This window comes from Phalacrocorax carbo, chromosome 3 (assembly GCF_963921805.1).
Source record: "Phalacrocorax carbo chromosome 3, bPhaCar2.1, whole genome shotgun sequence".
Classification (NCBI taxonomy): domain Eukaryota; kingdom Metazoa; phylum Chordata; class Aves; order Suliformes; family Phalacrocoracidae; genus Phalacrocorax; species Phalacrocorax carbo.
In genome coordinates, this window is record NC_087515.1 from 29,669,724 (window position 1) to 29,684,525 (window position 14,802).

Consider the following 14,802-nt stretch of genomic DNA (forward strand, 5'->3'; position numbering starts at 1 on the left):
AGGAGAAGCTCGGCTCTTGGACAACGGCAGGCTGCGAAGGACCTGTCCGAGGCTGCCGCTGCCTTCCCGCCCCCTGCCCCAGCCCGGTGTCCCGGGGCGCCCTTAGGTACACGCCGCGGCGGCGCCCGCCCCAGCCGGAGGCCAGCAGCCGCCTTACGCGGGCCCGGCCCGCCCGGCGGCCTGCGGGGCTGCGGCCGCCCCGCCCGCGGGCTGGAGCCCAGCGCCGCGGCCGTTAACGGAAGCCCGGCGGGGCCGACCCTAAGAACGGCAGCGGGGACGGGGTCGCCCCTGCGAACGGCGGCGGCCGCGGCGTGCCCGAAACGGCAGCGCCGCCGTACGCGGGTGGCGAGGCCCGTTTGTCACCCTGCCTCGCATCTCCCCCCCTCCCCGCCATACCCGCCTGCCGGCTGAGGCGAGAGCGCCTGGTCAGAACGAAGTGGCTGAGGTGTCGAGGGGCGTCGCCGCCGGCCCCGGGCAGCAGCGGGGAATCCCTGTTTTCCAGCCTCAAAGAGAGCAGCTCTCGGAAAACGAGCTGTGGTTAAGCAGCGTACTAGTGCAACGCGATGGTAAATAAAGGGCAGCGACACACAGAGGTGGGGTGCTGCAGGGGTAAAGAATGGAGGAAAACGGTGGTTAGGTGGATATGGAATGGGGAAAAAAAGAAACCTAAAAGAAAAAAAGGTAGAGACAGCAATGAAGAAACACTGGCAGGGAAGTTCCCCAGGAGGGTGGAAATCCTCCCCAGCTTTCTAAGACCAGGCGCTAGATATCGAGAAGGCGTCGGGCAAGGGGAAGCCAGGCTGAGGGGTGCAGCCAGGGCACAGGAGCCCAGCCCTTACGGCATGGGCTCAATTGTAAGCATTTTAATCAGAAGATGATCATACAGACTCATCTCAGTCTAAGCAATGTAAAAATGTGTGCTTGCTGGCTGCTTGGTGCTTGAGCTGTTTCTCCTGGTCTTCTGCAGGTGGAAAGAGCCGGCTCATCTCCGTCTCTTACCTCCAGTATGGCAGGCCCTCTGACGGGGACTTCATCTGACCCAAGCTTACCAACTGTAAGCGGCTGATCCTCTACTTGCATGCTTATTTCTAATGGTCATTACATTCAATTTTCTACATTACCTTATAGTAAGTAGAATACTTAGGCTTACTAAAGAACGTAAGATTAAATGATAGGTCTGTAGCTGAAGTGATTTATTTGCCTGGTACTGCAGTTCTTAAAGAGGACTCCAAGAATGAAAAGGCGGGGAGGGGGTCTAAAAGCGAGGACAGAGTAATTTTTATTTCTAAAAACTATAGCAATTTAAATTTTAATTTTGCATTTAAATACAATTTCTGAAAATTGATGCTGTTTGAAAAAGCGGCCACTTCTGACCACACTGTTGCCTGGCCATATCTGTAGCAGTGAGCTGGTGATTTAGTAAGAGCGCATGGCAGACACAGGTGCCTAAAGCATTGGATCTACAATTTGTGTTATGTAAACCAAAGCGTGGCCTAATCTGACAGTTGGAAGTGCAGAATTTGGGGCCATGTCTTAAGATTCATCTATTAAATAAAACAAGGCTCCACTCTGTTGGGCTTGCACAACTTTCAACCTCTTTTAAATGCCTAAGGCAGCTCTTGGTTGCAACTCCCAGCAAGTTGTAGCACCCTTCTCCTATCCGAACACTCAAAGGTCAGGTTGCTCCTTCTGGACCCTTGCTCTTCCTATTAGGATCTGAACTCCTGTCCCTGATGTCCCCCAATGTCCCACCAGACCACGAGGAAGTCTAGACAGGAAATTCTCACTCTTTCCTGCTTAAGCTGATCTGCTTTGTATGGAATCAGTTGGGCCAGAGAGGACACCAAAGTGCCTGTCTTCATGCTAATCTGGCTTATGTACCATTACTTACTGATACTTATGTCACTTCTGTATTGAGTACTTGTAAGTGATTGGATATATATGTATTTTAATGGTATTAATGCACTTCTCTGGTTACCCATGATATATTCTACTTATGTTAAATTGGGTGAGAGATTACAACACACTCAGGTACTGAAACAATAGTTCTGAGGCCACTGAAAACAGGACCTCTGTATCTGGAGAGAAGTAATTTTGCTAAATTTGTAATACTCTGTTTAAATGAAATACAGGGAATCGGACAGGACTTTAGGGAGAGTCCTACAGAATTCTGTCAGGTCACATGGGATATTAAAGAAGTATCTGGAAGCACCTGTTGTTTTGTGCAAATTTACAGTGTGAGGAAATGGTTGTGATTCTTATGCTCAAATATATGATACTGATTTTCTGTCCTGCTTATCTCTCTTACTTATCATTGAATAGATGGAATTGGATACCTGAAGTTCTGAATATTTTTGGGATTACTCTCAGCTGTAATTAATAGGAAAAGACAGTAAGTCTTGCTTCTACTGAGCCTGCCACCACAGCACCTCTTTCCAGGTGGTGACAGTAAGAACCACCATCAGGATTTAGACATGTTTGCCCCCAGTTCGCACATGTCTCAATGTGCGTCTGTTGTATATATGTATAATCCTATTGTTGTAGCTTGTTGATGCAGGTGGGGAACACCTAGGTTTTTGTGGATCCTGTCAGCTTAAGCCTTTGTTTTTCCATGTGCATAAAAGGCTGAGATATTTTATATTGAAGTTACCGAAGCAAGGCCTAGGACCCAGTGACAGTTTAGGTGCCAGCTGAGCCAGTTTCAGACTGTGATTTAAAACTTTAGAAGTGGCTGAAGCAGGAGGTAAGCAGGACTGCTATCCTTTCATAGCTATAGTCTTGGAGCATCTTTTTGTTTAATATATAATGTACATTTCAGCATGGAAGCAAGGTATTCACTGCTGCTTGTGCAGTCAACTGCTGCTGGCAAGTGCTCACAAATTTACATAAGTGTTTTTTGCAAAAACTTTTGCTAAATTATGATTGAGAATCCAACCTGGAACTTTTTTTAGTTTGGCGCATTGACCTTGATTTATCACCAAACAATGCACACACACAATTATCACAACTGTAGCCTTGCTTCTGGATTAAATCTTTTGATTCAGTTATTAAAAACCTCCAGGTTTAAAATGTGTAGATCACAGGATGCCATAAAAGATGCCAATATATTCAGCTGCTGTGCTTGTGAAACTCAGAGAGGAAAGAAACAGCTATGTTGTCTGTTAATGCAGCCATATTTTCTGTAGCACGGTGCTGACATCTTTAAATGACTTCTTGCACAGAGGAAGTAATATAATTCCAAATGATGCAGACAAGCATGTTGTATTTTGATGACAAAAGGCACACGTACAGAACCAACTCATGTTGTTTTCCCACTTGCAAGAAATGATGGAAACTAAACCAAAAGTTGTCTTTGTGCCAAGGTGTCTGTGTTAAGCAGAGACGCGTTTTTTTGTTCCTCTGTTGCCTTATGCAAGTCACATACACATGGCAATCTAGACACCTAGCAGGCACTGTAAGGGATTAAGAAAGAGGGAAAAAGAAAAGATGTCCTCTCCACTATACAGATGAAAACACCAAAAATTAGGAAAAATTACTTACAGAATTTTAGTGTGTCCTAGATTTATGCAGCTTCTTGAAATTAAGCACTGAGATACCTAATTTTACATATTATTAATTTTAAGAAAATACCATATATGAAGGTTCATTTATAAAAGGTCAGTAAATGCTTTAACATGTTTTGTATCAAATAGTCATTTGTCTCATATTTTGATAAAGACTGCAACAGGTTAAAAGGCTGTTTATTGCCATGGTTTGTTACCAGCTCTGGTGTCTTCTACTGATGTGCCTGTAATGTCTCCAGTGTATGCTGCTCTGTTTTCAACATACTAATAAAATACATTAATAATGTGCAATCTTTTATAAGTCCCCTTAAAATGCAGCCAAGATATAATCTTTATTGAAATAAGACCCAAACAGGTGCTCTCTCATATTTAATGGAGTGGATTTAATACTGAAAAAATGTGCTTCCAGCCAAAGAACAGGTCCTTGTGTGTGCTGGTTGTGCAAACGATGTTTGCCAGTTGTAATGAACTCAGACTATGAAATTCTCATAGCCACTGAAGGTTATCTATGGCGAATGACTAATGCCTTCTAAATTAAGGTCTATGATTGCACTCCAGTGATTAATGCATTAAATTAATGATTTCTTACATGAAAGACCCTTACCAAATGTGCATCTTATTGTACCTCTGGGCTCCCCTATAATGTACAATAGGCAGGCGACATACATGATATTTCCCACGGGCTTCTTGTAAAGCAGGCTTCCACCCACACAAGTTCAATGCTGTAATAAGGTCATTATTTCTGGAGACACACATTTTCATATCTTGCATAGATAGTGACATTAAGGTTCTTTACCTTATGATGTAGTTAGAATTATTATATTAAATACCAAGAATTATTTGATTTTTCCCATGTGGATTTCACAACAAACACAGGAAAATCTGTGATCTTCTTGATAAACCTCCACTTTAATAAAAAAAAAAAAGAGCCAGTGTGGGTTGTGTTGAGTGGAGAATTATTAAAGTGTTTTAAAAAGCTTTTATCAAAGCAGTGAACTCAACAGTTTGTTCACAGAATGCATAGAATAAGGAAAGATAAATGTCTGCAGTGTACAAAGATAATTATTCTCCCATAAGGCATATAGAAGGATCCAAAATGAGCCTCTGCACATGAATTTTTTTCTGGTTTAGGTAGCATTGATTTTGATCTGAATGTGCTTCTGTGAGCTTCATTCTCAGTGAGACTGAAGACTTTGGAGAGGCAGGGTTTTGCATTTATATGCCTTTATAGCCTTGGCTACCACTGAGTTCAATTACAAATATGACGGTATTAATTTAAGCAGAGAAAAGAAAAGCAAGATCAGTAAAGTCTAACTGAGCAAAGTGGATCAGTTGATGAAAGTGCTCTATCACTCTCGACATAAGAGTAATGCAACATATTGCACTTCAGCTTGAAAAAGCTGGTAGTTTAATACATGTTGAAACCAAAGTTCTGTCTGTTGAAATGAGTGCGGTCAGATCTTGGCCAAAAAAGCTGAGAGCTGTGCTTACCCTGCTTTGGATTCTTAAAAATAAGATTAAAATGTGCAAAAGGGCAGTGTCTGAGGAACTGACTCAGCCCACTTTGCTTCTCTCCAAGGTCTGAGTAGGTTGCAGGAGAAAAATGTACTCCCACGCTTACTATATATATATATATATATATAAAAATACATAAAATACAGCCCTGGATTGTCTGACCTCCACAGCTGTACAGGGCAAATCCCTATTTCGGGCCCTGCTGCCAGGCCTGCCAGACGCAGCAGCAGCTTCCCCCCGAGGCCACTCAGAGTAGAAGGAGACCTTTGTTCAGGCAGCACCCGCCAGCCAGGCAGCTGTTCTCTGTATTCTGCAAAGAAAAGCTGACCGGAGCTGAAACCTGGTTTTATACTAACCTAAATACCTTTCAAACTTTGGGACTGTAGTAAATTGGCCTGTGACAGCTTTCATTTTACTGAATTCTCTGGCATTTGTATATGAGCGTATATACACATGCAGTCGTGCAAGCTCAGGTCTCAGAAACCCCCTGGGAATCACACAGCACAAACATTATCAGCTAAGACAGGAGAGAGCCCCAGGAAATAATTCCTGCAGTGTTAATAAAAAAGGGAAGATGAAGGTAAAACAAAATCCACTGGTAACACCAAAAGAAATGTCCCGTGAAATTGAAAATTGTACATGCTGACAATATGCCAAGGTTCTGCATGCAGTTGGGATTTAGAAGTCAGCACCTCCACGACAGCCTCGTGACTCCTGTTGCACTCGAGACATCTGTCAGTTAACGACAGTGTATTCAGCTGGCATGGCTGGATTGCTCCATTCTGACTGCTTCTCCAAATGTGAAAATGCCGGATGAATTGCGCCATGTGATGTTGTGCCACTCAGAAACACAAAGGGTGAGGAGAGCGTAGAAACAGCGCATCACTTCTTGCACTCCCAGGAACATTATTCTTTTAAGGATTGTCAAAGTGGTTTATTAGCAAAGCATGTAATATCCTAGACAAAAAGCTCTTAATTTTTTCACATGGAAGGATGCCTGCAGACATCAGAATAATAACCTTAAGTCTCGATACTAGATCACATTTTTACTAAGACTCAGGAGGAAATAATCTTCTACCCAGATTCAAGAGGGAGGATTGCTGGGTGGCCATGGGAGTTCCCAGGCTGGCTGGCAGCCTCTCTGCCACAGCTGCCTCTGGCACTTAATCCCAGGGCAGCAGAGGCCCCAGAGTGGTGCAGATAGCGGGACCAGCCTGCCATGGAGCTGTGCTGGGGCCGTGCTTCCCAGCGGCACCCTGCCACTGCAGCCCTCTCCAGAGAGGTGACCTGCCCACTCAGCCTCCTGCCCCACAGCAGGTAATCCCATTGACGGGTGGGGTCTCACCTGCCAGGATAGAAGAATACAGCAGTTGTGCTGCACCTCACTTGGTGCCTGGTTTAGCCACGCTTCAGCCAGTGCTGCTTGCACTCCTGCTTTTATGCTAACAGCACACTGCCAGCCAGGAGTAACTGGAGAAAGCGGTTGGAGCAGGAGGTGGCTCGGCAAATGTCACATCGCTTCTGGCTTCATCCACACCTGAGAGTCCAACCCTTCCGACATGAAATGTTTTTCACTTTTCTATGGCCTCTTCCTGTATTTTTCCTACCTGTTTTGACTTGCCAGCAGCTTCTGCTCATTTTGTGCTATCAGCACAAGCCCTAAACCACTGCTCTTATCTGCACCTCTTCCTGCCATGGAAAGTGCTGCTTACGTAAGAGAGATGCTGCAGAGGCTAAGCTTCTGTGACTCTGCCTGTGAAGCAGCCATCGCCTCACAAATCATGTTTGCCTGAAAATAGCATGCTTGCCATTTTCAGTAACCCCACAGATTGCTGATATTTTTCATTTACTTCGTACATTTGAGAGGATTTTGTGTGTAGTCACCTTTGCTACTGGGTTTCCTGGCTGATGTGCCAGTATTTGCACTGACGGAGCTGTGTGGGTCAAGACCTGGTACAGATGGGCTACAAGAACATAAACTTGTGTCTCTTTTGCCCTAGTGTATATGGTGCAAACCAACAAACAGCCTTCAGCAGTGAACAGCTGGTGTTTTTAAGAGAGCAGAATCAATTCTCTGTGATCATGCCAAGGGGTAGAGCAGTTGCTGAAGCAGAGCATTTCCCAGTTACCACAAATCTGTGCTTTTGAATTTGTTTGCATTTCCTACCTTCTTAGAATTATATAGAAAACAGTTGTGTTTGGCATCCATACATGTGAGTCTGTCTACATTTGGAATTTAAAATGTACTGCAATCTGCTTGGCATCAGTTTCCCTGTAAGCTTTCAGCATATACTTATTGCTCTCCACAGCCGTTCTTCATGTCTTTCTCTGTGGCCCCACTAATTAAAGCCTTAGCTCATTTTCCTTTTAAGGTCCAAACTCTCTTCACTCTGTAAAAGAGAAAAATATTAATCAAATGTCAAAGGTCTTCAAACTGTTGTATTTGTGTTGCAGCCTGTGATGATTACAAAGGACCGACCAGCAGCCTGGGGTGTACACCTTTCTCATTCAGTAAACAAATCCTTTCCACAGAGTTTAAATACGTAATTGCATGGCAGATGCTGTTTCTTTTTGCAGAAGCGCTTACAAACACATCTTGCAGTAAGTGTTGAGATTTCAGTGCAATCATGGGCTAACATTTTTCTGGTTTACATGCTGTTTTTAACTTCCAGGGTCCTAATTCTGAACACGGGATTTGGCTGCCCCGTTGTGAACTTCCTATTCTTCAAGTGCATAACTAATCTGAACAGGAAAATGAATGCACAGGGACAACACAACGAGGCTACTCCTAAGCTTGATTTTTGTGTTTAAGGTTTTTAAATACACTTGCTTTGGAGCAGGTGTGAGTTGAAAATAACCCATTACCTCATACAGCTCAGTCTGAAGAACATGCTGATACAATGATCTGATAGTGTTGTATGCTGATGATGCAAAAACCTAAGAGGACAAACCAAGGAAAAGGAACGATAAAGCACTGCTGCAGAGGGAGGCCCATTCCACCATGGACTGTAAATATACCGGGTTCAGTGGGGGCTGCAGGGCTCAGCATATCTGAGCAAGCAGGAGCAGCAATGTGGGCAGCGCAAGATGGCATGGGGGGCAGAGTGCTGCTCTCTCCCCATTGCATGCAAAGGCATCAGCCTCCTCGTTCTCATGTCCTCCACAGATGGGGCTACAGGATGTGCAGACAGACGCTGTGTGCTGCAAGCATTGGTGCTGTCAGAGACCCAAAGCCCACAGTCATTTCTTGCTCATTATTTGGGAAAAAAGTCCCCTCTCTACTTACTGTGTGTTCAGTCTTGGACCACACAAGTAAAGTGTGTGGGGTTCAGTCTTCTTTTGGGCTAATTAAATTATAATTTACTTTCTTGAGAAAGGATATCCACTACCCTTCCTTCTGAAGAAACCCAAAATCTAAATTTATCTTGGATTTTTTTTTTACAAACTATAGTTTTTAAATTATGTAGTGAAAAAAAAGCATAAGATGATACAGAGTGGCAGGTTATTGTTCTTGCCAGTGCTGCAAACAAACTGAGGTAATGCCTCTTGCGCTGGAAACCGACCGGCAGACCTGTGAGGATGAAATCACGTTTTAAAACTGAATTTGGAAGGCAGAAAATCCTCTCAAGAATATCTGTCTGCATTAACGATGGAAGTAATTTCCTCCCTTGTTAGATACTCTGAAGCAGGCAGATATTTAATTTACATCTGCTGCCTCCTCGTGACATAAAATATGGTTTGGTGACACAGTCTCAATTAAGAAACTGAAGGTCAGGGAACAATTAATCACTTTGTTGCTCATAATTTAATATGAAGACATTTAGGCATATTTAGGATACTTAGGCATCCAGAGATGAAGACAGCACCGTGCTGGATTTAAAAAGTGTCTTAAAAGGGGAATTGTCTTGCTTTCACTTGCTTGTCAGTGCCTAGAGCAGCCAAAGGCTGACTATCAATGACCTGTTGCACGGCCCTATGTTGTGAAGGCTTAAATGAATGCAGAGAACCACAATGCACCCAGTCAGCCTCAATTCACTGCAAAGAGTGTAATGCAAGTAAAATCAGAGAGCTGGGTGGAGTTTCCAGGGTCCAGTTTTCCTCTAAAGGAGTGTAATGCTAAAACCTGCCTTCCATTGGATGGGAGCACGTGGCCTTGCTTGTGCTTCTGGGAATCAGGAGAGGAGGACTCCCGACTGTATGGCCAGAAAGAGCTCCTTGCCAAAAGGGGTCCCAGTTCCCATCCATTTCACTGGAAGCTGAGAGCAGTGCATATATCCAGAGACTTCTGTCTGGAACAGCTCCCAGATTCAAAATTTCAGGGAACAGGAGACTGCCAGACAGGAGAAAACTGACTGGGGAGGCACCATTACCTTTAATGAGGCTTCTTCCTGGCAATTCTTTCCCCACTTTTTCCATAAAACAGAGAGAATGTTATCATCTAAGTCTTGTCGTAGATAGGTCTATCTCCAGTAAGATGTACTCGTGACATCAGCCCAGCACCGTAAGCCTAACTGAAATGTTAGGCTGCCATGATATCCTTTTTAATGCCAGGCTTCAGCAATCCTGTAGCTGTATCTAAGCTGCATGCTGCTGCCATGTGAACGGATACGTAAGTGAACCTGCTAAGTCACTGTGGCACTTCTCCCATGTGGTTGCCCAAAATCCAAAGGAAAACCAGGCAGTGGGTGCACAAGCAGGCAGCTGATTTTGCCTGTTGGACTAATCCAACAGCTAATTACACCAAACTTCGGGAACGTATGTATCAGTGATAGACTGCAGACATTTATAGTCTTCATCAATGAACAGGATAAGCTAAGCTAAATCATTCAGCTAAACTTTAGTAAGTAATTAACCCTGAATTATCAACAACAGGCAGCTATGGTAATGATTATGAAAGAAATAACAACAGGTTGTACAGTTATTCATACAAGAGCACTGAAGAAGGCAGATGAACAGCATGTGCTGCCATGGAATTAATAGAAGGGACAATGGTGGCGAATGTGATCTCCTGCAGGGTGGTACAGTGCCGGGGGCTGAGATAGCTGCTGAAGGACACTTGCTTTGGCAAAAGCAGCATGTACTCAGCAGTAGATGGATGGAAGTCAGAAGCAGCTAGTAATAAGGAGCGTTAAAAATAAATCTAGCCTAATTAGGTTAAAAAAAAAAAAGTGAACCTGACAGCTCAGCAACTGGCAACTGTTTAGTTTGAGCAGTTATCCTGGGGACAAGAAATTCATACTGGAGTACCAGGAAGCGGACAGATAAAGTGTCCTGCTGTGTACCCTGTGCTCCCTAATTGGACCATATCAGTGCCCATTTTCTGAAGCTGTGAGCTCAGGCGTTTCAGAAAGAAGGGTCTCTTTAAAATGTCTTACCTTGAAACACCCTAAAATATTAATTAATTCTTTAAAATCTAGGCTACTGCCTTTGTATAGGAGCATTCACGTGTACCTGTGAATTCTGGGCCAGTGAAAGATCATGAGCTGACAGGCTTGGGACCGAGGCATGTAGATATATCATGGATACAGTAATGTGGGCTCCCCTCAGTGTCCCTCTCTAACCATTTTCGTGGACCATTTGTCAGCAGAGTGAGGAGTTCCATGTCCCTTCTTGTCCTCTCTGCTGAGAACGTAAATGAGGAAGGCAAATAAGAGCAACTTCTTATGAGGGAGGAGACATGTCCTGCTGGGTACTGCACTGCAATTAAGCAACTTGTTTCACTTCCCAGCATGACTGGGGTGGCAGAATGAAACTGGAACAACAGTATTATTTAAAACAAAAACAAAAACAAACCAGAAAGGCAAGAGTGGAAGGAACCAGAAAAGAAACAGTGGGGAAACAGAAAGGAAACACAGTAAAATCGAAAAAGTGGTTCCAAACCAAAACCAAGGCCCTTACTGCAAGCAGAACGAGTCTGACCACTGAAATGCAGAGGTGATGGAAAAGAGCTGCTGGACCCCCCAAACCAGGAAGCTTGTCTTCCTTCCCTGCCTCTTGACTGTCTTTTGAACCAGCTGTATTAAGAAAACAGCTCCCTCGGTTCTTACTGAGGAACATGGGGAATTTATCCATGTACCCCCTGGACTTTATTAAAATTTAAGTGGCTTTTCTTCCTTCTCAAAGTTCCTGTGTAATATATTTTATCAGGTGAATCCAGTTTTCCTGGGCTACAAAATGTCCTCATGTAGCAGCTCCCTCTGCCCTGCAGGGCAGTCCTTCTGCCTTGCTGAGGAAAGCTGCCCCAGGAATCCCAGTCAGCGTTATCTGTCCAGTTTCTGTATGGGGTCTGCTTTGATATCTGGACAGCAAATAATTTAATCTCCACCTAACGCCCTTTCTGTTATTGTTAAATAACTTATCTGTTCTGGAAAAGGTAGGGCTGGAAGAATGGGCTGCCCACTACTATATAATGGTAGTGACAAGAGAAGTCTTGTAATGCATGAAAGAAGTTGTATACATTATTCTGGGGGAGAAGGATTTGTCTGTCTGTTCTGGCTGCACACCCTGGCCTGGGAGAGCGATAGGCAAAGAGGGGCTGTCTCCCCTGTGCCATAGTGCAATTCCTTTGGGAACTGTGTTGAAGGAACTGGACATGCCCTTGACAATGGGAGATGCTCCTGACTTTGGGGCAGATGTTGACTTGCTCGTTCACTTGCTTTCCTGTTCTTCTTGCCCTGGAGTCCTACCTCAGAATCCACAGGAGACCAAGAACAGGAGCTTGGGATGGGCTTCTGTGCTACTCCTCCTCTGACAGCTGATGCTACCATCTGCAGCACAGCACAGAGAGGAATAAACAGCTTTTGTGGCATGGGAAGCAAGTTTTGCATAAACATGACAATGGTCTCTGCACTCCAGTGGCTGAGCTGCTGTTTTTCCTTGAACTCAATAGGTGTCTTCAGATCATTGCCATGAGAGGATTTACTTCACCTAATGTGCAGGGAGTATTAGAAGGGCTGCATTCATTTAGCTGCCTAAGATAGACACAAAGACCAGAAAATCCCAGATTTGGATTTGTAACAGAACAAAATTCTGAAATCAGTGTCACTTTAATGCAACAGGGTCTAATTCACAGGATTTTACTGGAGTTCAGCCCACACTACACAAAAAGCTTCTGTTGACAGAATAGAGAGTATTTCTGGCTGTGATTTTGACAACTGCTGACCAGTTTGCCTAGTACCATCAGTTTGGAATTAGTCTATATGGGGAAAACCATGCATCAGCCAAGTTTAGTTCTCAAAAGCTGGGAATCACACAGAAACAGAGTGAGAACAGGCCCCAAAGCTTACATAGTACATCCCACCCCAGTGTTTTCCTGGCCCCTATTTATTTAAAAGTTTTTTTAAAATCTCTCACAACAGAGGTTTTTGACAGCTTCCTCAGATCATCTTTCTTGCTTGTAACCATCCTCGTGGCTAGAAGGTTTTTCCTAATATCTAACCTAATTCTCTCAAGCTGCAATTAAGCCTATTATTCTTGTCCTACTTATATGGATAATTCTCTTCTTCTTTGCAAAATATGCTTCTTACAGAAAACCACATTTCTGTATCCCCTTTGGTTTTCTGTTGTTCACACCGCACACTACATCATCTGTAACGTGACCTGTGAGGACAGGCTCTTCCAAACTTCTAATAATTCTTGACTCTCTCTGTTTGGCTTCCCTCCAGCTACTTCTCATTTCCCTTGAAGAGGAAAAAATTTGCTCAACATTTGACACACTGCTCTAGCTGAGGCCTTACTAAAGCTGAGTGGAGCTGAAGGATTGCTTCATGCATTTTCTAAGTTACAGTTCTGTGGAAACATCCCTGTATTGACATCTAACATTTTCACAGCAGCCAGGTCCTGTTGACTCATGCTCAGGTAGTGATTCACTCCCTGCAGAGCTGCTAGGAGACCTTGGATCCCCACCTTTCCCCCAGCACTCTGCAGGTCAAGCCCTCGTTAATAAGTCAGTGTTGGAGGCTGACACATTGCTCCTCCTCCTTTTTCATTTTTAGAAGTATTGGCACACTGCAGCCAGTTCTTGTTTTTCTTTCCTGGAGTTCTCGGTACATACCCTTTCCTCCCTCAGCCAAAGGCACACAAATTGTCTATCTTCACTAATGTGCTGCTTCTCCCCTCACCAACAAGCATGTTCCTGATTTTTTTTTTAATCCACATCCCGTTAGCTCAAGCAAAAACAGCTTATGATCTGCATAAGATGCATTCATCCTCCCATCTAGTTTCATTTGCACGGCAACCATACTGTCATGATCTTACCAGCTCTCCAGCCTCTCGGGGCCCTAAGAGTATCCGCTCTCCTGAAGGTTTGGCTGCTGGAGCTCAGGGAGTGCTCAAGGTCGACCTGAGGTCTTAGGCCAGGGAGCTGTGGGGTTCTCCAGGCTGGCAGGGTGGCTGGGGAGTTGGGCAGGCTGGGGGCACCTGGGGGCAGCCCACAGCCCAGGGCATCAGCTTGTGGGTCAGGGCACAGGTGCAGATCCTGGGGCAGGTGGACCTCTCATGGGTATTCAAACCCCATGTGGAAAAAAAAAAAGCAGCAGAAATAGTCCTCTCTTTCCCCCCAAATATTCAAGCATTCAAAAACCCCAAACTCAAACACACAAGTAAGCTCCCCCCTCCAAACACCCTTTCAGGAAGTCTTATGCATCATAAGCAAAAAATGGTAAAAACCTTTCTTTTATCTTTGCAAGTTATATTTAGGACAGTGCTATCAAAGGACTATAAAGCAATATTAATACATCAATGTTTTCTAGTGTATTTGCAGTTCTGCACTTTTTGAAATAAAATGGTCTAATAAGCCATAAATTTATATTTCTTAAGTTATCCTGTCTGGCTCCCTCAACAAAATGACTGCAACACAACACATAACAGCAGTGTAAATCTGTAAAACTGTAGAGCTCCAAATATTAATCAGAAACTTTCCTAACGAAAATTAATAAATGGAAGTCCAGAAATTTAATAAGGAATTAAATTTCACAAGCTGTTAAAAGAGCAGCAAAGACAGATTTCATAATATTTTATAGGGCATCTAAAGTAAGTTCAATACTTTCCAATGACATTATGAAACAAAAATCACTTAACTGACTGCAGGCTTGAGACGTGCTTCAGTTCAAGGTTGGTATTTCAGCGCTCTTGTCTTTGTTTGCTGGGGTGACAATCCTGAACTACAGTCTGCAGTGCAAACACCTCTGGAAACCATGGGACCTAAAAGGGAAGGGGCAGCAAAGAAAATAATACCCAATAGATACGACTCTAGGATAAACCTGAGGATATGATTGCAGTTGAGAAAATTTCAGCAGAAAAAATTGTAAATCTTGTGTAGGCAAGAATGGAGGATAACGTGGAATATGTCTTATCTTTCAATACCAATCACTACATTCTCATCAATGATACCGTAGAATAGTTAAGATTATTGTAATAATTGCCTTTCCATTGCATTTTTTGTCTCCATTTGCTTCTTGCTGTCATATACAGTTGCTGACAGGATGCTAATAAACACTTTTTTGAATCTGTGTTGCAGCACATCTGTCATTCTACTAGCCTGACTCATATGTGAGGCCACTAGATAATACCACAATACAAATAAATACTTAAACTATCATGAAAAAATAAGAGCAACTTGTAGCGCTCCTCTGTTTAGAACAATAGAGATGTTACTGGTTTACTTAGTACATAAAATCAGAACTCAGTCTCATTTTTCTCCTTGGTTTGGATTAGCCCACATGAT

General features: G+C 43.6%; 2 long non-coding RNA genes across 2 annotated transcripts; one reads left to right on the forward strand and one right to left on the reverse strand.

Annotated features, from left to right (window-relative positions):
* Window positions 1–126: 126 nt before the first annotated feature.
* On the forward strand, window positions 127–3,673 carry LOC135312488 (uncharacterized). Its single transcript, XR_010372041.1, has 3 exons — window positions 127–566; window positions 968–1,054; window positions 1,714–3,673. It is a non-coding gene; the product is annotated as an uncharacterized LOC135312488 (long non-coding RNA).
* Window positions 3,674–3,870: 197 nt separating this feature from the next.
* LOC135312489 (uncharacterized) lies at window positions 3,871–13,684 on the reverse strand. The gene is made up of 2 exons (XR_010372042.1): window positions 13,335–13,684; window positions 3,871–7,468 (listed from the first exon to the last, which is right to left on the reverse strand). It is a non-coding gene; the product is annotated as an uncharacterized LOC135312489 (long non-coding RNA).
* Between the last annotated feature and the right edge of the window lie 1,118 nt (window positions 13,685–14,802).